The sequence below is a fragment of the Branchiostoma belcheri genome, unplaced genomic scaffold (genome assembly GCF_001625305.1).
Source record: "Branchiostoma belcheri isolate BF01 breed outbred unplaced genomic scaffold, Haploidv18h27 scaffold11, whole genome shotgun sequence".
NCBI lineage: Eukaryota > Metazoa > Chordata > Leptocardii > Amphioxiformes > Branchiostomatidae > Branchiostoma > Branchiostoma belcheri.
In genome coordinates, this window is record NW_017802491.1 from 453327 (window position 1) to 478652 (window position 25326).

Here is a 25326-nt window from a genome sequence, read left to right on the forward strand (position 1 = left end):
GAGGGCAGACCATAATCGCCTTTGCGAGAAAGAGTACTCGCCAAAGGGTGTAAGGGATTTTTTTTATCGTCTCACACATGCGTAGATATGATAGTGGGGTTACTATATTGGAAGTCAGTCCGACTTTGGAAAAGCTAGGTAGTTATATACACGTATCATTGAAATGATACAAAAAGCACTCCGAGGACGACCCCGGGCGTTTACGTGTATCATTTATATGATAGACACGGAGGGCAGACCCTAATATACTCGCCAAAGCGTAATCGGATTTTTGGGAAGAAGTTGCGAAACCTTATTGGCGCGGCTTTTTAAGAGCCAAGTGGTAACTCTTCTATTAGCTATTCAAATGATTGCTGGTACAGTGTACCCGTCTCACACATGCGTAGATATGATAGTGGGGTTACTATATTGGAAGTCAGTCCGACTTTGGAAAACCTATGTAGTTACACGCATCATTGAAATGATACATAAGGTACTTCGAAGACGACCCGACGTTTGCGTGTATCATTTATATGATACACGCGGAGGGCAGACCATAGTACTCGCCAAAGGTGAAGGATTTTTGGTAAGAAGTTGTGAACCGTAACGGCTTTGCAAAGGTCACCTTTCTAGTTGATGATTATTTTATACTTATGTTTAAATCATGTGATTTCTGTATCCCACGTACTCATGCATGGTGTCCTATCAGCCTATATGGGCCGGGCGACAATATTTATACACTTCTATGCACTCCGATTTGAAGCCTGACTTTTACCTGTATGATTGCAATTATATACACGGGAGACGATTTTGCAACGATTGAGATTTTTAAAGTCGGACTGTCTTCATGCTGTCTAACAACAATTTTGGTAAAAATTAGGTAATTTTCGGGGCGCAATGTGATTCAGGTGAAAGTCGTGTTGTCGTCGACGTGTTTGCAACGATACAGGCAAAATGTATCGGCTATCGAATGATTGCTAGCGTACTCGTTTTTACACATGTGCATACATGTCAGTGGCTCGTTCAGTTGAAGCAAAAGAGCCATATATATATAATTCTTGAGCATTCTTTCCCGAAAGGGTGAGTATTGCGCAGTACACTGCCCTTGGCTTGGCAGCGGCCCTTCGCCGGGTAATGACGTCGCTGGACGTGACCCGGAAACAGATGCAACCAGATACCGCGAAACCCCCATAGGGTGCGTATTTTGACGGAAATCCAATGGCGGAAACCTCGCCGAAAAATGGAAATGAGTCAACTTTGACGCTACAAAGCTCGTTTTTGTGTACAAGTGTGATCTTCAAGTGAACTTCCCGAGGTTCCCTGACTTGTAAGGATTACAACGACATATATTATAGCCTGGCTTTCCCGATTCTGACTGCGCTATGATAAATTCTGTGAACCATGCTAAGGACTCATTTCGGCGGTTAACACTTCTATCCTGGAAGCCATTGTCTTCCTTCTGTTGCTGTAGGTTCAGGTCATAAATCCACATACCGTCCTGTCAGTGTGTAATGCCAGCAGACAAACACACCAATTATATGGGCCTTAATCACCATGCTTGTTAGGACATGGAGTGGCAAGGCTGCTGGGAACATGCACCTTTCATAACATAGTTTATCTCCTCCCCACCTAGCTGTACTTCAAACTTGTTGTACCGTTGCTGGGGTTCTTGAGGTTTGTCTGTTTAGTCACTTCAACATGTCAGTCAAGCTAAGATTACACACTGGTAACTTCTATGTTAATTGCCCCTGCCAAGAATTTGGCAAGAAGTCATTGATTAAATGATTGTTTATTCAATGGCTGATTGTGGTTGGTTGGTTGGTTGATGGGTTGATTGATTGGTAAGTTACCCGATTAATTAGATGGTTAATTGAATTTATTTTTTCATTTAAGAAGTATTTATTCATATCATGCACTTGGGCATTGATATAATGTAGATGAAGTTCATATAATAGTTTGTTTCTAGTTTCAAAGGGTCTGAAATACTAAAGTTGATGAACTACATACACAGGGTAGTCCCTTACACTAAGTTACAGGTGGGATGCAGTTAAGAGAGACCTCTAGCAGGTCAGTGTGTATTGCAGGCTAGGACTAGATGTTCCCCATTGAAGAAGATGAAAAGATTGAAAAAACTAGAAGATTGAAAAAACAGTGGTTTGTGTTAGGTAAGTTTGAAGATAAATAGTTGGAGAGATGACAGAATGACTTTTTTTTCATTTCCGTGCTTCCAGTTATTCAGCCTTTTCAGGTGTACTACATGACTTTGACTTTGAGCTGACATGTTGAGAAGGTTGGTTCAGGATGCAAACCGAGACTGTTTATAGCAGTTTTGTCTGCTCAACTTTTGCCCTTCCTGTGTTTCTGTCTCACCCGCTAAGCTGTCGTATCTGGGAACCTGAGGGTCTTGCTTCTTGTCAGTGTTTTAAGGAAATACATGTTTACAAGGTGAAGAAGCACCTTGGCAAGGTCATATGCAGGAGTACATTTATACCTACCCTCCAACCTTCACTGATTGGTACTGTTTTGTTGGCCACACATGCCATTCGTCTTTTTATTATATCAAATTGAAACAAACTCTTAAAAAATATTAGACTTAAGAATTATTATATTAGTGAGCAGTATTTCAGTCATAAGTAAATCACATTAAAATGTTGGCCTTGTCTTACATTGATCCTGGAGTCAGCAGTACCTATATGTAATTTTGTGTCCATGTTTAAGACATTAGCCAAGCGCTCCCTAGTTCCTTGTAAGACCATAGTTCAGGAGCCAGCAGAAGTCTTAAGAAGTTCCCGTGACCCCAGTTCGACTGTGTCCATGTAAGGAGCTGGAATGCTGACACAGGCCGACTTTTCGAGACCTTTCAAAATTCCTTACCCACTTTTTAAGACACAACCTAAGTCAGGTTGACCTTCTGTGGGTCCTGTAGCCGTTCTTGGTTATTTCTGAAGGCTTTCACGGTTGGAGAGTGGGACGTCTCCAAGATTATAGCTCACTGTAAGATGGGACTGGGGAAAATTCTTCTCATTTCCAACAGGTCATGCTAAATTACAGAAAAGCCTGGGGGAAAACAGTATTTTGGTTTTCAACCCTACCTTTCAAGACTTATCTTGAGCAACAGTCTTCTCAAATGTTATTGGTATACTTGCAGGACAGAATGTTGTAACCTTTAGCATCTAAGCTAGTCATTCAGCACCAAATGTGTATTGGTTCTGTGATTATGCAGCAAGGAGAAGGTTAAACAAACACATTTGCTCCAACGCATCACTTAGATGTTCTTACTCCCCCAGCTACAATATGGACCAGTGTTTTGTATAGGTTTTGGATGTTAACTCAATTGGGGAAACATGAAAAAGCAAATCTGAACCTACTGTACTGTTTCCTTTCTGTCACAGCAGTCTCAGTGGGATAAAAAGGGTACAAAATTCCTGCCATTTTTTCTAGTAGAGGTCATATCAACTCAGATTAGCCCACAGAGAAATCAGAGTAAATATTGACAGTTCTTCTCCCTCTAATTAGAAACCTATTTCTGGTGAGATGTACAGACTGACATATGCAGGAGCTGTTTTGGTGCTTCGCTGGGATCTGACAGGCTCCTGTTAAATGTCAATATTTTGATGCTAATCAAGCTAATTTTGGCGCACTGGAATCATGCATAGTTGTAGGTACATGTACATGATCTAGAGCACATTTGCATTTTTATTGCCAGCAATAAGGTGGCAACATGCATGTTCTTGGGATGGTTTACAAATGAATAGTATATTAATATTAAGATAATTTATAACTTTCATGTTGCCTTGAGGAAGGAATTTTTATGATATGATGAGGTTCGTCTTACTGTTAGTCTTATTACCCTATAGCAAAATGTTAAGGTAGCCATTTGGCGCCAGATTTGTATTGGATATAGGGTTAGACAGCAGTATTTTGTGAAGGTCAAGGTTTACCATAGAGTTTCTTGGTGCTTGCAGTACTGTTTGAATCTCCCAGGTGGCACTGCTACCATGGACAGGACAGTACATGTACATGTATCCAGCACCTGTTGACCCAATGTATGAGGGGGCCTGTGAGACAAATCATTATGTGTTTGCTTTGTTACTCCGTGAAGGAGGTCAGGACCTCCGGACGGAGTGTTGTAATCGGCTGATTTTTCATGTTCGCAGTCAAAACACTGGGTTCTCTTTGTGTAATCGGCACGAAATTTTATACGCCGTCTGCGGGCATGCCCGTGTTGATGCACGAATGTGTATTTTTGCCGTTGCTGCTTTCGCGGTCAATGTAATATCGCAGACGCACCCCTAGAATTACGAGGCGAATTGGAATGGTCCAGAAAAACGCGTTGTTTGGAATAGCAGTGGGGTTCAAAAAAGTTCATGCAGATACGGGGTGGTTTTTATAAGTGGTTCCAGATGTTTTTGCCCATGGTTAAGAGATGCCAAGGTTTTTGGAAGATGTTCGCAGCCAAAACGCATTCTTCCGTACGTCGCATTTCTGTGTAATTTCGCATGTGGTGTTGCATTATGTCCGGGATGATGCACGTCTTTTTATTTTTACCGTAGCTGTTTTGATATTGGAGTAAATGCTTATTTTCGAAACATCCCCATTTCTTTGAAATGGTTTCGTCCGTTTATGCAACTGTTACTGCGCTAATGACGACCAGTCGCGCTGTCCTGATACACCGCGAATGTGCGAGTGTTCCCTGTAGACAGTCCCGGGAGTCATTTTTTTCGCACATTCCAGGAGCCAAACCAAAATACCTTCATGAACCGAGTCCAAAAAACCGAAACGTGAAAATCGGATGATCGGACCTGATGTACATTTCTCTTTCTATAGATTGTACACACAATACACACATCTTTAGATAATCTGGCCATGGCAGGTTAAAAAAAAGTAACCCTGAATCATACTAGATTAGCGTAAATGCATGTTAATGCGTTCAAAACAAGAAAAAAATTGTTTCCGGGTATTAATCTCTTGAATCACGGCGCTGAATATTGACGCAAAAATATTTCGGGCATCGCGCGCCCTTCCCGCGTCACGTGTAGGCATCTCGCATCTCTGATTGGTTGTTGCGTCTTAAGATGACTGAGCCGACGCGCGTTTAAACAATTTTTCTTTGTTCGATTTATCACACTTCACAGAGAATTGTCGCCAATGGCTACTTCTTTTTGTTGCAATATATAATACTTCACGGAGAATTGTCGCCTATGGCTTCTTGTTAATGTTACCTTTGATTTTGAGTTTTGCATTTAAATTTTTTGCTTTCTTGTGTTTCCACAGCCGAGCACGATCCCACAGGGCACCATCAACATGAACCAGTGCACGGAGGTGTACGACGGCCAGGGGAGGACTGGGAAGGAGAACTGCCTCGCCATTGTGACCCCCGACAGCGTCGACTATGTCTCCACAGACAACAAGTTTGACATTGACAGGTGCGGGCTCTTCTTTTGTCTTCTTTGTTTTGCATAAGAGATGAGCTGCCTCATTCACTCACTTACTACCTGCTTTATTGTGTCAAGTTTAAATTTTCTACAAGTTGTGTAAGATCAAACTGTAAGGTTTGATCCATTTGCACCAGGATGGTCCCCTACTCCTTACAGTCCAGTCTCCAGGTTCACAGCTTTAAAAATTGTGTCAATCTTCAGAAAAATGTGAAAAATCTTAAAAAGGAACTAAAAAGATAAATGTGAGGAAATTTAAACTGTAATTTCTAAGACCAGATATTGGGCTAGTCTTGAAATTTAACTGTACAACTCCAGTCTTTGTCAAGACAGTTTAAATTTCCATCTACCAACACAGAATCTGATGAACTTTCAAGGAAAAGAGATAAATAGAAAATGTTGAAACGGCTGCTCTGTTCCTTGTAGGTGGTTTGAGGTCCTGGTCATCTACCCTCGCAACAAGAAGATGAAGAACAAGCGAAACTTCACCATCCCTAGCCGGAAGGCGGACAGCCCGGACTCAGAGCGGCCACAGGAGGGCAGCCCCACACCGACTGGACAGGACAAATCCAGCGACGAGGAAAACAAGGAAAACCAGAAAGTAAGCTGAAAAAAAACCTGTTCCTCCAAATCTTAGAAAGGAAGAAAAAAATTACTGTAGTTGGTCTGTCAGAAATCAATTTTTTAAAGGTAGTTTCAAAGATCTAAGTTGTTGGAAACAAAAGATTGTAGTTTTACATTGTATTGTAAAAATCTACCATTGGGTCAAATTTACACTTTTTTATGTCGGAAAGGAAATCATATTACGATCACATTTACAATGTTGTAATGTACAATTGTTCAGTTTAATTATTCTTCTGTGTTATTTTTTTTTCAACTGGAACAGTTATTATTTTCCATGTTTTTTCTACGTTTTCATCTACAACTGTATCCTACACACTAACACATCTGTCTTGTCTATATTCTGTTTCCATTGTACTCCTGTCCCCCCTTTGTTTTCAGTAAGCTGCTCTCTTTTATTTCTTGCATTTTTTTCTTCTCTATAAATACAATGTACATGTAACTTATCCACAATCCATCTTATCTGCCACAGAGTCGTCTTATCAAAGCCCAAAATTCCTTCTGAATCAGAATTTCAAAGCAGTATTTCTTTTGGCTGTTTGCAACGTTGAACTTCTGATCTGCAAGTTGTCGTTTAAGAATTTCCTAAATGTGGTTATTTTAACCCTTCTGCTGCCTCACCAATCAAGAATTGGTGGCTAAACACTCCTCCAGTGTGCTGAGGGTTAATTGAAGTAAAGATAAAAGTCAGAAATGAGATGAATTCTGGCAGATGAGTCAAGATTAACACTTTCATGGTTTCTCCTGCAGTTTCCTATGTTTGCAACCCAGGCCTAAATTTGCCACAAGCTTGCTGCATATCATAAGTCATTCTTTATTCTGAATGATAGAATTGATAACTGCTCAGTAAAGCACCTGTTGCTTTCCCTCCAGATGTGGTTGGCAAAGTAAGTTTAGCTGGTCAAACATTCAGATTATGTCAAAAATGCTTGGAAACTCCACAGTGTGAACTTGTAGTTTATGAAATCATCAGGACTGGACTGCAGCTTTGCTTGCTTCCTTTCTTGCTCTTTTAATTCCAATCAACCCATTGTATGTCTTTAACTAATTAGTTTTTTCTGTTTTTCTGATGTTTCGCTGATTTATGATAAATCTGATGACTAACAAATGTAGATCGATGTGAACTAATTATGTTACAGCATGTTGCATGGAAGATTGGCTATTGAGCTAGTTCTGTTGATTTTTTTTCTGTGTTTTGGTTGTTTTTCTTGCTGATAAATGCTGTAAACAATTTGAAAGTGCAAACTTTGACACAGGCATCAGTATCTTGAAAACCTTTTCAAACATTCTTGGATCCCACATCAGTCATTTCCCTCCTTGGCAAAAACTGTTGGACCAGACAAAAAAGAACGAAAATCCATTCATAACTCATTAAGTTATCCGTTTCAAAAAAAGTAAGCAAAATAACAACCTATCAGCCTACAATCAAACAATGGAATTAATGCCTTGGCCATTGTACATGCATTCAAAGGGTAAATTTTCAAAACTGATCACTTTTGTTTTTGTCTTATGGACTGTAACGTTACTACTGACTACCGGTAGCGCTAGCTCCTTAGCCCATCTCCTAGCAGTGTTGCTAGATCATTGCTAGATCAGCAGCTGCGTAGCTTAGCTTAGCTCCTTGCACGTTTGTCTTTGTTCCTGTCCGCTCTCCAAAGGCCAGGCCTCGACAACCGACCAAGGTCATCGTCGTCAGTCGAACTTTTCCCACTGTACAAAAAATTCCGTCGTTTCCATGGATACAGGACATCCCGGGGCAACCTGAGAAGGAGAAGGACTCGGAGGTAGGGATGCAGCGCGAGCCGTTGTCCCCGACAACCGTGAGTTCACAGAAGGACGCTCAGTCTCCGACCATACTGCCTCAGAAAGCGGACAAGGACTCGAAGAACGTTAACGGTGACCTCAAGGGTCAGCGGAAAGAAACGAACCTGGAAAGGTACAACACAATGTCTTCCAAGCAGATGGACAAGAAAGGCTCTCTTGGGGGTTCCTCAAGAGGGACCTCGAAGTCTCAGAGTCCGGAGGAACAGCAGGGGAAAACCCCTAGCGAGGACTCGGGTGAGGAGGAGAGAAAAGCAGGGACCATGTATGAAATGTTCAGCAGCTCTGATATCAGGGACGCGCGTAGAAGAACGCCCAGTGACCCGTACTCAAAACTCGCAGACGTGCCAAAGGCCAAGCGCTACGACTCGGTGGACTTCCCGTCGGAACCCGGAGCAACTTCTCAAGACCCGGAAGAAGAGGAAGAAGAAGAATCGTCTTCTGAGGAGGGGGAGTCCTCAGAATCAGGATCTGAGGTGCCTCAGGAGCCAGTGTCAGAACCACCTGTTGTGGAGAAAAAACCGGACAGTGCAGCCTCTTCCCCCGACAAGCAGCGACCAAAGAGTCTTGGGGTGGAAGACTTTGAGAAACTTCTTGGAGAGAAACCCAAGCCAATCTTAAGACTCTATGACCAGCTGGAGGCTCTCGAGCCAGATTGGCCGAGGGAGCAAACACGGGAAGGAAGGAGTGAGAGAAGAGGCAGGAAAGAGAGTAGAGAGGTACTGTACCTTTTTTAATGTCTTAGAATCTATTAAGGAAGACTTAAGTTATTAACAGCAAGTATAAACCGTAATTTTCAACACAAGAAATTGGACTTTTTGACTGTACAACTTCAATCTTTGTCAACATTTGACAAAGACTGGAGATGAATTACAGTTTAAACTTGCTGCATGATGACTTCTATCAACACAGATAAACTTTCAAGATAAGTCTTAGATGATGTCCTTGAAAGTTTGTTTAGAGTCTTGAAGGTCATTTCAGACCACTGTTGACATGGCCTGAGGGGAAGTGGCCGTGGTTTGTATCCCCTTTATGTAAACAGTCACAGGGAAGAACTGCAAGGACAGCTAAGTCCAGTTGGAACACAGATGGCAGTATTTGAATTCTGCATTGGATGTTGCAAGCTTAAAGGATGTAAGCAAAGCAGTTGCATTATACAACTGTTACACTTCAGTTGTTACTTCAAGGGAGAGAAGTATTGTTTTTGGTGTGTTTGCGTGTCTGTCTGTATGTGCGTGTTCTGTGGTTCCCAATTGATATGAGTTTTGGCATAGTGCTGCTGTTCTTGTCAGTGGGGCTGGATCACAAAACTGTATGGGTAAGGGTGTGAGGTATGCCATCTCTAGTTGCCTAAACGAACAAGAAACGCTCTCTTGGGAGTTCCTCAAAGTCTCCAGACCTGAGGAATAGCAGGCAAAAACCCCTCGTGAGGACTAGTGATGAAGTTTGCAGATGGTGTAAACTATAGGACCTGGTAAAAATTGTCATGTTGATGTGGTTGGAATAAAGAAAATAAACTTTTCATATAAGTGACCACCATGCAGTATGTTTAACTCCCTTACATAGCACTACCAAAAGCTGTTGTCATTCACTATAAGAACAACTGTGCCAGGAGTCCAGGACCCAACAGGAAGCCCTGCACAAAAGAGGACAGTGGCACGTCTCAAGTCTTTGAAACTCGAGCCCCTTCAAGGCTTTGAGCAAAGAAAACTTCAGGTTTCACCCCCTCAGAACTCTGGCATGTTTGATCGAATCCCCGGCCCTGAAGGCTCCTTAAACGATGACTTCACAGTCATGTTTTGTTGACTGAGAGGAGTTGAGTTTCCTTTGTGTAAAGTTCGCAGCTGAGGGCCACATGGCACCAGGGAGCTAGCCTGCACACACAGACAATCGCAGGAGCCAAGTGGGAAAAGATCAGAGAAGGTTCTCAGTGTTTGAAGCAGAGTCGGCCGTGGCTGTTAGTCATGTTGGGAAAAGGGACAGCAGCAGTCTGCAGGCTGTTTGAAAGGGTAATGTCTTTTGTACAAACCTAGTGGGACAAGGTCTGAGGTTTCTGTTGGGAAGGTTTGAATTCAGTATGTTATTTGTACCAGTCTGAGAGAACATTTGTAGCTGAGCTGGCTATGGCTGATTTTGTCTTGGTAAGGAGAAGGGTAGCAGTCGGCAGGTCATTTGAATTGGTATTATTTTATGTTACAGAAGCCTATTTACCTTATTCCTGCTGGCTAACCCCATTCATGTATATAACCAAGACAAATTTTGAGTCAAAAGGCCACCACTAGTCCAGCAGGGAGAAGGTTAAGATGGGACAAGATCTGTCTGTGAAGAAGTTGTACTGGTATTTGTTTGTACCAGTCTGAAAGTGTTGGAAGATGGGTGTTTGGTATGGTTGATTCTTTCTTGGCAAGGTTATTGCAAATGAAAGTATTTTTTGTTGTTTCTGGTATACTACAAAAAAAAAAGGGGAAAAAAAATGCAAAAAGGAAAAGTGTAGGATTTTGCCTGTGCAGACATGGATGTATGTCGGGATAGGGTTTTGGTTTCATAGGGTTTGAATAAGGGAGTCAGACGTATGTTACAGGCAAGGCTAATACTACATCTAGTAATACTGATAGACGATTGTTGATGGAACCGTTGCATCAAGTTGGACACGATGAAGGCTGTATAACTGTAACAGTTGTGTAAGAAGAGCAGAAGTGTGAGATACATGAATGCCTAGATAGACATTTTCTGACACATGATTGATTTTGATTTCCTACAGTTTTGACATCACAAATCAGATATGGAACTGTACATTTGTCAAAAGAGACATTCAGTCATTATCTATAATTGCACACTTGTTCGATACACTGCCGCTAGGTTTGCTATCAATCTTGTTTTATTTATGTATTGGAGTATTGTGTGGTTGAGTGAGATGGATTCTTTTTATGTCATAAGAAGGACAACATGTGGAGTTAGCCCTGCTGGAAAGTGTAGCTGTAACAAGTAGACTCCTTGTACTTCAGTAGTTCATAATTAGCCGCCATAGATGCTGTGCAGCCACCAAAAACTCAAGTTTTATCTCCGCGTTTTCGCCCAGGAGCCTCCATCGATGCGACGTCGTAACGCCGCCATGCAGGCTGCCCAGCGTAGAGCACGGTCTCTCGGGCCGGAAGTGCGATATACCGACAACATCTCGGTAAGTCCATGATTGTCTTATAAACCCTATATATTATATAGTTTTCAGATACATATTTTGGTGAGAATCTGGTGAGAAATCTTATGCTAAGGTCACACTTATTCAAGCCCTTAATGGTTCTCAGACATATTTTTAGAAAACACACAAGCAAAAGGACAACATGAAAACAGAAGGCTGAGAGAAACATCTGAATCATGTCATGTAATTTCACTCCCTGAGATCTGTACACAGTTTCAGATGAAGAGAATATAATCTGAGTCAGGTTGTCCTCCCAGCTCTCAGGTTTTGTGTTGTCCATTTGCTAAATCTTGAATTGAAAATACTTGAGAATTCAAGACAAGAGTACACTGGCATCTTCTTCCACCACCAGGACTTCTGCATATAGCTAGAACTTTGTAGGTTTTGTGTTGTCCATTTGCTGACTCTTGAATTAAAAATACATGTACTTGAGAACCAAGGAGCTGAGTTGGTGTGGCCTGAAGCAGTGTTTTGTAACCCTGCCCGTTCCCAAACAGTGCTGTGTGCTGTGGGCAGGAATGTACCCACACCGGCCTGCAGGGGAAGGGCTGTGTTTGTCCAGTCATCAGTTCAAATGGAAGTTGTCCATATCCAGCATTGACCTACACTAATGTCTGTCAGGAGTCAGGTTACATCAGGGGATGGGGAGGGGGACAGCACAGGTACATGTAGGATTTATGTACTGTTCAGTGTTCTAGCCAGCATCCCTCTTTCCATCATGTGACAGAATTTTGACGCTCATGACAGACAAAAAAATTTGCCCAATTTGTCATCTGTTAGACAAAAATTGTGTTAAGATGTGGAAAGAGATGTCATTGAACTAAGCTTAGACTATCAGCAGAATTTACCCCTCAAAATGAAGGAAATAATGTTTCAAGGAGTCAAGATTTCAAAATTTTGCTTTAGCACTTAGTATCATATATTATGATGATATATGATAAGCAAAATTGAGATGATGAAAAAAAATTCAGGCTAGTTAAAACACTGGTATACAGGACATACCGGGTAAAAGTGGTTCAAACTTATCCCCTTTTGAAGGAAATGTTTTACACAACCAATTCAGGTGCACTTGTAGCCATTGATAATTTTGGCATCATCTTATATTAAAAATGCTCAACTTTGTTGCTATAAATATTAGTGTGTTCTACATGATTAGTCAAGGACATTCTAAAAATATGGTAATAAATCCACCAGCATAATGTAACTTATTAACCCCCCTTTGCACAATGGTACCATCCAACCCGAGTTGACAGTGTGATAGCAGCTGGACAGTACCACATTTCCAAGGGGTGGGTCAGGTCACATTGCAGACACATTTATGCCCAACATGAAGCATTATAAAGTGCAGATGCCCTGAATTCAGAGTCTATTTTGAGCTGACAGGTTATGATATATGTACATGTGGTGAGCCCTGACTCGTGGCTGGGGGAGGGTGTCTGTGGTTTGCTGGGTTTGATAGGGACAGTTTCTGTGTTCTCCACTTTGGTGCAATGACAGAATCTGTCAATAGTGAGGGAGTGGAGGAGGAAGAGGTAAGGTTTGCCAGACTGTTTTCTGCAAGGTGCACAGATGGCAACTCAACACTTAAACATGTAGACAGTCTGTCCTGGATTTGTTTTTGTTTATTGTGGCAAAAGACAAATTATTTATTTATACATGTTTGTTGTTCCACAATAGATAGGAGAGCATGTGTTTAGAACTAGATGTCTAGCAACGACTTTACAAGGTAGTACAAATTGTAATATTGGATTTCTACATCTAAAATAGTTCATGTAAGTATTATAGTAGTCTTACAATTATCTTGAAATGGCTTGCCAATGTACAGTAACAGTATTTTAAGCCATTTTTGCAGGCCAGGTCACTACAATGTACATGTAATTCCTAGGTAACCAACTTATAATAAATTACGATTATTTGCAGATCACCAAGAAATGTCAATGTGAAAAAAAATACAGGAACTCATTTTTCAATCATTTTGAGAGATTTCTAACACAAATCAAAATGTTTTTATTTTACAGTTCTACATCTTGTGTCTTTGTGGCAGTCTCGGGTTGTCTCGGGGTATAGCTCTCAATCGACATGAAAGTGATAGCTTCGTTTTGAGTCTCAATTAATTTTCATGTCAGTTGTGTTTATCGAAATTTAATAACCCATGTTGTTGTTTCAGCCGGAGCTTTTGAACTTGAAGAAAGGCTGGCTGAATGTGCAAGGTTCAACAGAAAAGGTCAGTTTTAATTTTATCTTTACCAAGAAGGTCCTTTTATAATGTCAGCTCTCTTGTTCACACAAGTCATATTTTTAGAACTTCTGCAGGCTTTCTTTATCTATATTTGTATATACAACTCCAGAATGCTACTTAATACATGAATATCCTTAACTTATTGTGACATTTTTAGATTCTCAAAATATCACTCTGAAAGGCTGAAGTACCAGGTGTTACTGAAAGGCCACACCAGTTTAATTTGTTCTTGGATTTATAATGTCAGATTGTATACCTTGGAGATATTAAGAGGAAAGTCTGTACATGTATTATACATAATACTTCCAGTTGGTACTCTTTTTCCTTGAGGGAATATTAGTCAGAAGCAAAATAATGTTTCCTCCTAGCCATCTGTTGTTACATGTATCTTGAATGTGGCTTTGCTAATTGTTTACTAAAATGTCTGCGAAATAAGGAAATAGATCAGTGTGGCCTTACCAAGATTGTAACCCCCCCCCCCAGATGGCATAGAATAACATGAGCTCACTACTAATGCCTGAGCATCAGGTGGTTCTTTTAATAGCCTGTCTTCCTTAGCAGTCTTCTTACCTGATAAGCAAAACATCTGTTTCCACAGACCAGCTGGTAAAATCATGTTGGGAGGTCACTGAACCCCTCACTTACTCACTTCCATATAAAACTCTGTGAGGGATTTCTCTAGCTGAAATATAATGTACTCACCTGTAGTTTACACAGTTTTGAGGTTACCGAAAAGCAAAATACATATAAATAAAAACACCACAATTTGGCACTGCTACATGTAAGGTAAAAGAATGAGGCCTGGTATGATGAAATTGCAGAAGGGGGAAAGGATCTCTGTCTAACTTTGAAAAAAATTGTATTACTTACATGTACATTGTACCTTTGTCAGTGGGATTTGTTATCCAGATTAGATAAAATATAGACTAAGTGGTTGTAACTTGTATTTTCTTGATTTACTGTGTGTATTGTCAGGAGTGGACCAAACACTGGTTTGTGTTGTCTGGACATGCCCTGCACTACTACAAGGATGCCAAGGCTGAAGAGGTAAAGGTTTTTTTAATAAGATATCAACATTTTATACAACAGTAGCTCCTAGAAATTGTCCTCAACAAGAACTGTTGTAGCAACCTTTGCATTGCAGTCAGAGTGTGTGTTTGACCTTTTTTTCTAATCCTCCAAGTCTGGTGTACAGGACAGTTGCACATACATTTCTTGTATTATTGAATGACAATTGTGACCTTTCTAGGACAACTCGAAAGTGTCAGTGACACTGTTTGAATAATGGGGTTCATTTTGTATCTTCTTGTCACTATACGGTATACCATTCATTTGTTCATTCAGACCACGAATGTGAATCCAATGTTTGACCTTTCCCTGTGTCTGCCCCCCTCCCGCCTTCTCTACAGGCTGGCACATATGATGGTGCCATCGACCTTGACACGTGTTACGAGGTGTCAGAGAAAACCTCCCAGAGAAACTACGGCTTCCTCGTCAAGGTATTGCATTTGAATTCTTTGATAATGTACGGATTATAGCTATTAGTAAACACAATGACATTGGCTAATTTTTGTAAATTATATACCTCATATTGTTTTTTTAGCTCGTAATTTTTCAAGACTTAAGAGAGAGAGTGTTGACGATGGCATAAGAGATCTGGCTATATTATTAATGATTGATTGATTGATGTTCCTCTCCTTCCTGTGCTCAGACCCACTCGGGTGTGTACAACTTGTCAGCCATGACATCAGGGATCCGACGGAACTGGATTGAGGCAATCCGGAAGGTCATGCCAGCCAGCCTACGCCCCCCGTCTCCCGACATCACCAAGGACGCCAAACCTCCGCCTCGGAGGGAAGAACAGGAGGTAGGACACCCCTCTCATAGGGATAATGGAACAATCCAATATCACAGTCTTCCATTGTTGAATATTTAACATTGTGTGCCCCTTAGGTGCTCTTTATAACATCATCTTTGCTCTAACAAAAAAAATGACATAGAAGCGTTGCAACAGATCTGAATCACAAATGACATGATGTGGGTAATCAGGACTGCAGCTTCGCCTCATCCTTGAACCTTGACCTTTCACCTGTGACATCTGCTCTTGTTTCCCACTTCCAGCACAGAACAGTCTTTAGGCATTCTAAAATATTTCTCACCTACTGCAAGTAGCTATATACATTTTGTAATCCCCTACAAATAAATGGTTAAGCTTCACTGGCAGTGATAACCCTTTCAGTGTTAGGACCATTTAGACTAACCCACTTGAACAGAGGGGTGAAAAATGAGACTGAAAGTAGACTTTCTCTGTTGACTTGTGAGTTCAAGAATTTACTTAGTCTGTATCATTAATGTCTTGACTAACCATTTTCAATGGGCTTTAGTTATGACTGTTGCTTGACTCTTGGCAGAAAGAAAGTTTTAACAGTTCAATTCCAACTCAGCCCTTCTTCTTGCATGGCTTTGCCTTTACTTGAGCACAGAAGAAAATATTTAACAACTTGCTTACAGTTTTAATTAGCTGATGTTTGTAATAGGATCTGTAAAAAGTACAAAGATATGCACTGCTAGTGTGTCCCTAGCCCTGGGGCTAGCCTTAAAACTCAGTGTATTTGACTACTGAAATCTTGCATGGCTCCACCTAAAGATAAGCCAAGAGAAAGACACTCGTTTCTTACTTAAAACTTTACCATAAACATCTTATAACAAGCATGAAAACATCTTGTCTAAGCCTAACATCTTGTGGTAGGTTTGAAAACTAACTCTTGCATGGCTTGCTTATACAAAAGTCCCCAAAGCAATGTTAAAACTCATTAATCCATTGCTTAAAACTCTAATCGCTTGCTCTTTGCAAACCCTTAAATATGAGGTGTACCGTAACCGTCTTAACAAGCATGAAGACGTCTTCTCTAATGTCCTGCGGTGGGTTTAAGGAACTGACTCTTGCATGGCTCCATCTCCAGATGAGCCCAGAAAGACGCGAGGTGCACAGAAGGAGGGCGTTCCTCCCTGACACCGAGCAGATGCTATACGGGGATAAACCGCCAGGGGGCGAAGCAAAGGTTGGACTGCCGTGCTCTCGCTGTCTGTGGTCCTCTTCTCACGCTTCTTTTCTTCCCTCTCTTCTCGTGCTTCTCACTTCTTCAAGGTGTACTGATGGTTTTTTGTGTTCTCCCACCTGATTCTTTGGTTGCATTTCAGATTTCCGTGTGGTTCTGAACCCAGCTGTCCTGTTTCTGTGGGCACAGAGATGTTTGTTTTGTTGGTATCACTGGTCTCTTCTGTTTGGAAAATTCCCTGAAAATTTGAATTTGTCTAGAGAATGATGTGAAATGTCTTGGTTGAAATGTAGAATAGACTTCCAAAATCATCAGACTATTAAAGTTTGAATTTAACCTTCAGTCTGCTAGCTTTGTAACTGAATTTGTATTGGTTTTGGGGTTATGCAACTGGGACAAGGTTTATATTCTACATGTGTAAAAATATCTCTGTAACAAAAGAAGCCAGTGTTCTTTTCCTTGTTTCTTCACACCAATTCTTCTGACACACACACATTGTTGTCCAACTTTTTACTTGTGCTTCTCATTGATGTGATTGACACAGGCTGTGATTAGGATGTGCTGATTATGAACCAGTTACTATGATTTATGCCATTTGACAGCTCTAAGTGTACAAAATGTATGTTTTGAGCAATTTTCTAATGCTTCGGGAAACCCTACACCATCCTTTTCTGATTTTTTAATTTGCCTGGGTGTGTGATTCTCCATTCAATTTATTCCAATATTTACATGCATTGCTTACATGTACAGTATAGTGTCAGTTCAAGTGAATAAACTTAAACTGAATGTACATGTAGAACTGTCCAAAATTGCCATTTACAGACTGATGCATAATAGTGCAATACATGTACGCGAAGTATTATTTAGAATAATTCTAAGGTGTATAGTCATTACCGGTAATGGATGCTCCTTATAAAACTAATATTTTGTAAGATAAACTCACACTAACATTGAGCTCATATTTGTTTAAAAATGGACACATGAGTACATTTGTACATGTATATAATGTATGCGCACAGCAAGGTTATAACTTATAGGTAAACCAAATTACATGTACATGTACAACAAGCATGTTGCAGACTTTTCTTTCCTCAGTACAAGGTCTCTGAAATAGGCTGTGACTGTGACACTGCGTTGTTTCCTGCATGTATATTTGAGTGTCAACAGAGTTGTTTCGTTTCCCAGAAATCTGGTTGGCAGCACCCTGGGCGGAAGCGTACACGTGAGGAGCGCCCTAAAACCATGGACATCTCCGTGATCCGAGACCAGTACCGCCAGCGGAACAGGGACAGTGTCCACGAGCAGCGATCGTCTGACGACATGCTGAGGAGACCGTCGGCCAGCAAAACACCGCTTGTCACAGAACCACGCAGGTCAGTGTGATGTTTTCAAAGATCATCTGTGATGGTAGAAGTCATTATGAAGCAATGTCAGTGAAGAATAGGATCCATTCTAGCTAATACTTTGTGCTTATAAACCTGCCTTTATGACAAGTCTCCAGTGTCACTGGCCAAAGGTAGTGGATGCTACCTGAAAGGTCTAACCGTTTCCAAAATCATATCCAGTCGCTCGAGCAACTGTTTTTTTTAAGCAAGTTTATACTGTAATTTCCAACACAAAAAATTGGACTTACCCAAATTTTTAGATTGCACAACTCGAGTTGAAAAACTTTACTTATTGAACCATATGGGCTACCTTATTAGTAGTGCAAAGCACAATGTTATTTTAAGAGAACACCATGAAATCCCCCAAAAATAAAACCACCACAAACATTTTGAGAAATACGTTAACTGAATGCTTATGTTGTATTTCCCCTCCCCGCTCCCAGGGTTGCCACGGGTCCTGTCCCCACCAGCCAGCCTGTAGAGCCAGCTGTCGTGGAGACAGACGGCAGGAAACAGGAGGCCGCGCAGAAGAAGAAGGACGAGGAGAAGCAGCGACTGGCGGAGATCGAGAGACTGAAGGAAGAGAAGGAGAGACGACAGGCGCAGACTGACAGCACACTGGTGGACCTGCTGGAGACAGAGGTGCCAAGACTTACCACATCTCAGTTAACTTACCTTCCCACGTGTTTTACACACAGTTTTAACTTTTTTGTGTGTAAATTGAAAGCCGTGTATCACAATCATGCAGTTTAAATCTAAATTTGGAGCTAACCTGTGTTAATTTTACATGTATGTGTTTTCAGGTTTTCCCTGGAAGCCAAGCTTGAGAAGACCTACTTGTAGCAGGACGTGATGAATGTCCATGTTCTAGCTTACATGTACCTGTGTTTATTTTATGTGTTTTTCGGTTGAGTCTCTGAAGGCCAAGCTAGATAAAACCCAGCAAGATCTGGTGAATGTCTTGTGTTGTGAGTTTGTTGCGAGTTGTGATGTTGCGAGTTGTGTTGTAAGCTAAACTGTGCATGTCTTGTGTTGTCAGGTGGAGTCCCTGAAGGCCAAGCTGGAGAAGACCCAGCAGGACCTGGTGAATGTTCACGAGGAGAACGTGGAGCTGAAGATGCAGCTGGCAGCGACACGACGGGAACACCTGCAGTCGTACGTGGAGATGGAGAGTGAACAGTCCACGTACCTCACACAGGTACGGTACTGTCTACAGGAGTACACACATCTCTAGACACAGCCAAAAGCACAGCCACTTTCATAAGGTCTTCTACGACTTTGCCTTCAAATTTACTGGATATAAAATGAACTTACATGGAAACAAGTAAATACAAAATGAAGTTAAACAGTCACGTACATGGAAACAAGTAGATACAAAATGAAGTTTAACAGTCACGTACATGGAAACAAGTAGATACAAAATGAAGTTAAACACTTACATGTACATGGAAACAAGTAGAATACAAATTGAAGTTGAACACTTGAACACAAGTACATGTACATGAACATACATTTATGCACATCAGGATTGCCAGCAGAACTTTGAGAAATCAAACAGTTGATTTTTTTTCCGCATTGAAAATTTTGCAGAATCTCTAGCATAACTTTGGCATTGTACAAAATTGTCCAGTTTCAAAAGAAATGACAAAGTGAAGATTTATTTTGTGGAGATTTTTAAAAAAGTGCATGAAACATTGCATTCATGATGTTAGACATCCAGGTAGAGCATTGCACAATAAAATTAAATCAGACAAATGGATAAATTCTAAAAGTCAGATGTTTTGGATAGCCTCCACTACCTTACATCAGTGACTGAATGTATCCAGTAACTGTTGCTTGATTTTTTTGTATTACACCTGAAACCTAAAATGTGTATTTTGATGATGACACAGGTAAGTCTGCATGTTCTTGTGTTGTGATTTCTGTGTTTGTTGCAAATGTTTTGTAAGTCTGTGTTAACATTGATTTTGTTGCACAGTGTTGGGGTGTTTTGTTGTGTTGCTTTGTGTAGCCAGAGTGACTTTAGACTAAAGAAGAACAAGAACCAAGTCCCTTGTGTGAACAATTCTTGTGTGCTGCTTACTGTGCATATTTGCATGAAATGTTGCCTTGCTTTTCATCTAAATTTGTTTTGCATGAAATCCTCCGATGCATTTGGTCCTTACTACTAAGTTGTGTTTGTGAACCGCCGCTTTCTATAAATCTGTCTGTGCATGCCCAGTAATTCTTGCCAGTTGCTCTTCGTGATGTTTGCAATGTGCAAAACATCCCACCAACTTCCTTCGCAATGTTGCCAAACTACCAGAGAGTCCCTTCGGGCCCACGTTATGGTTTCTTGAGCCTTGCCAGTCGAAACTGGTGTAATTCAAGCCGACTACACACTTCTGACACTCGCATTTGTAATCCAGCCCACAACTGCCGCTTGTACGTATACGCGAGCCAGGACTGTTCTCCCGGAGCGATTGATCGATCGTTCGTTCTGCCTTACTCTGCATCTAGTAAACCTTCCTGCATGTAGGGGATCCTGCAAGCTGCACTGTGACCTATGAACTATGACCTGCCTCCAGCATGTAGCAAACCCCCACTGGATGCTCCTGCCTGAAAAATGCTCCTCTCTTGTGGCCTTGAAAAAAAAAATCACCCAAAGCTTGTCGAAAAGTCAAGGAGGAAAAAACAAAATACTTTGTCATGATGTTTGCTCTATTAAAAAGATGGAGAGACAGCATACAAGAGACTTACAAAGTATAGAATGGACAGACTAGACAGTCTTGAAGAGCAAGATGGACAGAAGAGATGTTGCTCATGACTGATAGGCCCTAAGACCTACCTGGGAAAGAAGTAAGACATAACATGTAAGTTTTCTTGGTTGGAATCTGAATGAGGAAGGTACAGTAGGATGTGCAGAAGAGCCTCCTACCTTGTTCTGTATGGAAGATGAAGATGTCGTGAAGATGCACTGACCCAACATCTTCTTCCATCTTCCTCACAGATCGAGGACATCAACCAGTCCTGGCACTACCTCCGCAACCTCAACACCGAGCTCCAGGCCCAGCTAGAGGACCACAAGTCCCGGGCGGAGCTCACCAACATACAGGTGCAGACACTCAAGAACCAGCTCACAGAAGCGAAGGAAACGTCGAGGAAGCAGGACGCAGAGATCCGCAGCCTCAAGACAAAGCTGGACATCTCGAACTCGGAGATTACCATTGGAGAATCGGCACTGAAGAAGGCGCAGAGCTACCTTGAGATGGAGCGAGAACGCAGCCTCGAGCAGGTGGAAGACATGAAAGGGAAAGTAAAAGCTCTTGAAGAAAAGCTGGTCCAGAGTGAGGTGCAGCTACAGAAGGTCCGTGACGAGATGGCAGAGAAGATTCGACAGCTCCAGAACTTGAGTAAGGAAAAGGAGAAGGATTCTGAGAACAGCCGGTTGGTGGAGAGGCTGATGGGGAGGATCGAGGACCTGAAGGGTCGGCTGGATGAGGCTGGGAAGGAGCAGCAACAGAACGAGGAACGTCTGCAGAGACGGATGAAGCGTCTCCAGAACAAGTACGAGGGCGAGAAGAAGTTCCTGGAGGAGACCATCAAGGACACGGAAGAAAAGCTGAAGGAGACAGAAGAAAAGCTGAAGGTCCAGATGGAACGCGTGCAGAGAGACAAGCAGAGAGACGAGGAGGAAATCACTGAGCAGGTCCACAGTCTCGAGAGGCGCCTTAAAGATGCTGACGTCATGATTAAGCAACGCTCAGAGCAGCTTGAGATAGAGAGGTCTGGCAAGGGGCCGCTGGTGTCGAAGGTGAACAGCCTGACATCTCGTGTAGAGGAGCAGGAGAGGGAGATCCAGACGCTCCGATTAAGGCTGCAGCAGGACAAGGGCAAGAGCGGAATGCAGACACAACTGGAGGAGACGGTGAGGGAACTGCAGGCATCACAGCAGAGAGTGCAGGAGCTGGAGAGCGAGCTGACGGAAAGGGCTGAGATCATCCAGCAGCTCGAGCACGGAGGGTCATCGTCTCCTGCAGGCTCGGACCAGCTGCGGAAGGAGAACTCAGAGCTGAAGGAGAGACAGGACAGCACCTTAAAGAGGATGAAACATCTTCAGGGGCAGCTGAATGACATTCACGACAAGTATGACGCCCTGGAGCTGCAGAACATGCAGCTTCAGGAGGAGCTGCGTACATCAGAGGAGAATAGCAAGCAGGAGATGGACCTCATGGCCGGGAAGGTTACCGACCTCACTGAGAAGCTAAATACTGCAGAGAAGAAGCTCAGAGCATCTGGTCATAAGCCGACCAGAAAGCCTTCTGATACTGCTGTGCCAAAGGACCTGGATGACAAACTGAAGGACATTGAAGAAAAGCTGTCGGACGGACAGAAGACGCTGCAATCCCAGGACAAGCAGGTGGGCCAGCTGACAGCTCAGATGATGTCTGTAGAGGAGAAGGTGTTGGTCGCCGTGGGAACGGAAGCTGGGGATGCAGAGGAGGCAGAAGGATGGGGGTCTGGTACAGAGGCTGACACTGCCGATAAGATGAAGGGTGAAAAGAAAAAGTCTGGACGTTCCATTGATGCTGACAACCCCAGCTCATCCGACTCAGAAGTAGGAGAAGCAGCTGCTTCTAAGGAAGCTAAGCTTCTCGGCCGTGTCAAGAATCTGGAGAAGGTGCTGAAAGAGAAGGAAGTTAAGCTGAAGGAGGTGACGTCAAAGCTGGTGGACCAGACGACAAAAGAGATTGGCAGCCGGAAGGACCACCATGCCAAGCTACTGCAGTCAGAAAGCAAGGCAAAGGAGATCGAAAAGAGCAGTGCGGCAAAATACAGGATTTAAACAAGGAATTGGAGAGGGAGAAAGAAACCAGACCAAAGCACTGGAGGGTGTGGTGGAGAAGTACAAGGATGTGCAACAAAGAATTGCCTACAGTTGGTCAATTCTTGACGATGGACGGGACAAACTCTTTGCAGATCTCAAAATAGCCTCAAAGATGCTGGTGTCAAAAGGCGGCTGTCAGAAGTAGAGTCCAAAATGTGTGAGACACTGGCAAGGCTCAAAGTCGCTGAAAACATGTGCCAAACTCAGAATGAGAAGGTGCTGCAGGGTGTGGGACCAGTCCCCAAACCTGACGCAGCGTCCAGTCTTTCCCTCCACCAGTGGGTTTCTGGCGTTCTGTCTGATTCTGACCAAACTCTTTCACCACAGGAACAGAACCAGGGAGATGCCTTAGCCCTGCAGGCTGCCATCCTTACAGAAATGGCCAGGTCCTTGGAGGAGTCGCCACAAGGAAGAGTGCCAAGCGGGAAGGAGCTCCAGCTGGCCGAGTTTGAGGACCTCCTGGCGAGGATAAGACACCTTGAGGCAGTTCTTAAGAACGAGGAGGTGCCAAGTGAAAGTTTTTCTGTTTTGTCAGGAAGAACTGCGGTAACTCAGGTAGACGTACCCACAGTGTTAGACCATGTCCTGCAGGATAGCAGTTCCACCCCAGAAGACCTGCAGAAGTACAATGAAGCCAAGTCCCAGTGTCAGGCAGAAACTGCAGAGTTCCTGACAGAGTTGTCTCGGGCAGGACAGGTTTGCAGAGTTGGATCTATTCACCCTGGTGAAGTCTGTGGCTGCAGGGGCTGTCAGAAGATACTCTGCGGAGATGTTATCAGCCTCCCACAGAGTAAACAAGCAACCCATCTCTGACAAGGAGGTTGCCAAAAGGCTGCAGGCAGCCAAATCCGATGTTCAAAACAGTCAACAACAGCTCTCTGAACTGCTAGAAACCTACCAGAGCACCAAAATGTCTGCCATTGCGGCTGCCATGGCCAGGACGTCCTACGATGTGCAAACACCACGGTAGTTAACGCGCCGTCAGTCTCCTCTAGGCCCAGCTCAGGACATGGATGCCAGCCTCCAGCAGCACGCTGCGACGCTGGAGACCAAACGAGCGGCGGCACAAGTTCTACGGACGAGAAACGATCTGGTCAGAGGTGTTCCTGAACCTCCAACAGGGATGAGACTCCCATCTCAGAAAGCTCCATGTGGAGAAGCAGTCTAGTGCATATAAGTTCCACACACACGCCGGCTGGCTGGAAGCCAAGTACTCCTCCATACAGAAAACTCTCCAGGAGGACGTGAGGGGGGTTTCCGAGAAACTCAAGCAGGCGTTTGATGCAGCACTGGAGAGAACAGTGTCGGAACCAGACTCGTCAGGCGACGTGTACAGTCTTCGGTCAGTGTCGCAGTTCACGGATGTGGTGTGCAATTGGGCCGTGGTAAAGGCAATGTCCGAACACCTGGGAGGCAAAGAACCAGAAGGGGCCAAGTCTAAGCAAAATGACGCCAGTCCCAGACCAAGCAAACTGTCGGGCTATCTGCTGGGGAGAGCACACGAGGTGGCTGTCAGCGCCAAGGGACAGAACCTAACGGGTACACAGGAGACGGAACAACACAGACATGTTACCATGGTAATCCAGCGGGCGGTACATCAGGCCGAGAGCGACTACCTGTCCATGTACCTGCGTACTGAACAGGAACGACAGGTGTCTGCATTCCAACAGGTGATCTGTCCATACCTCACCAACTCTGACTTAGAATCACCTGGTATTGTGTTCAACTTCATATTTAGCTCAATACAATTATTTCCACTACTTTAGTTAATGTTGTTAGTTTTAGCTTTTAATAAAGTAACTTTGACTTACTACTATAACTGTAATTTTTTAGACTAGTAACTAAATTTGATTCAATTTTCTGTGGAAGGCACCTGTCCTCTACCAGAACAGAACACTCTGTAGACAATTGCAGGACATTCTGCATTCAGCATACTCATTCACAGTGTTTGTAACAAAAATGTATGACAAACAATCGGCAGGTGTTCCAGGACGTGAGACGCTCGCCGTCGGCACGTACGCTGGAGAGCCTGGCGATCGAACACTCACGGAACATCATCGACACGCGGGAGAAGTACGAGAGCCTGCTGCAGAAGGAGCGCGAGGAGAGCACCAATCAGATGACAGGGATGCAGGAGGAGCTGGAGGTACTGCGACAGGTACGGATGGGACAAGCATTTTTCTATATGTGATTCTATTAGCCGTTATAACTGCCCTTCTGTGTAACACACCAGCTTCTGTATCTGGTCTGTATGGCCAGTATAACTGCACTTCAGTTGCTTCTGTATAGTCGGTACAGCTATGTACCGTTCAATGTAACATACCAGTTAGTTAAAGACTTGACATTTTGCCCACACCTACTGTACCAGTGCCAAAAGGAAGACCTGTTGTGACACTCAATGTGGCACTATTCCTAATATACAGCTGAAGTGACATTTCACTTCTGTTTACTCATTATTTCCCTGTCCCAGATGAAAAGGACCCACTGTGACATCTTCACCAGTTCTGATATACAGTTCAAGACAGTGACATTTTGTTATTTATATTTTCCCAGTCCCAGATGAAGAAGACCCACTGTGACACCTGTACCAGTCCCATCCAGATTGAGGGTAAATCGGTCTCAGTCGACCAGGAAGTCAAGATACAAGACATGGCATCCAGGTATCACGACTAGACTTCTTGAAAACAATTTGTATAATGTACTGCTTACAGGTATGCCATGTTG

At 42.9% G+C, this 25326-nt stretch overlaps 1 pseudogene; it reads left to right on the plus strand.

Moving 5' to 3' along the window:
• Positions 1 to 5259: 5259 nt before the first annotated feature.
• Positions 5260 to 25326, plus strand: part of LOC109483312 — a 31631-nt pseudogene continuing 11564 nt past the window's right edge.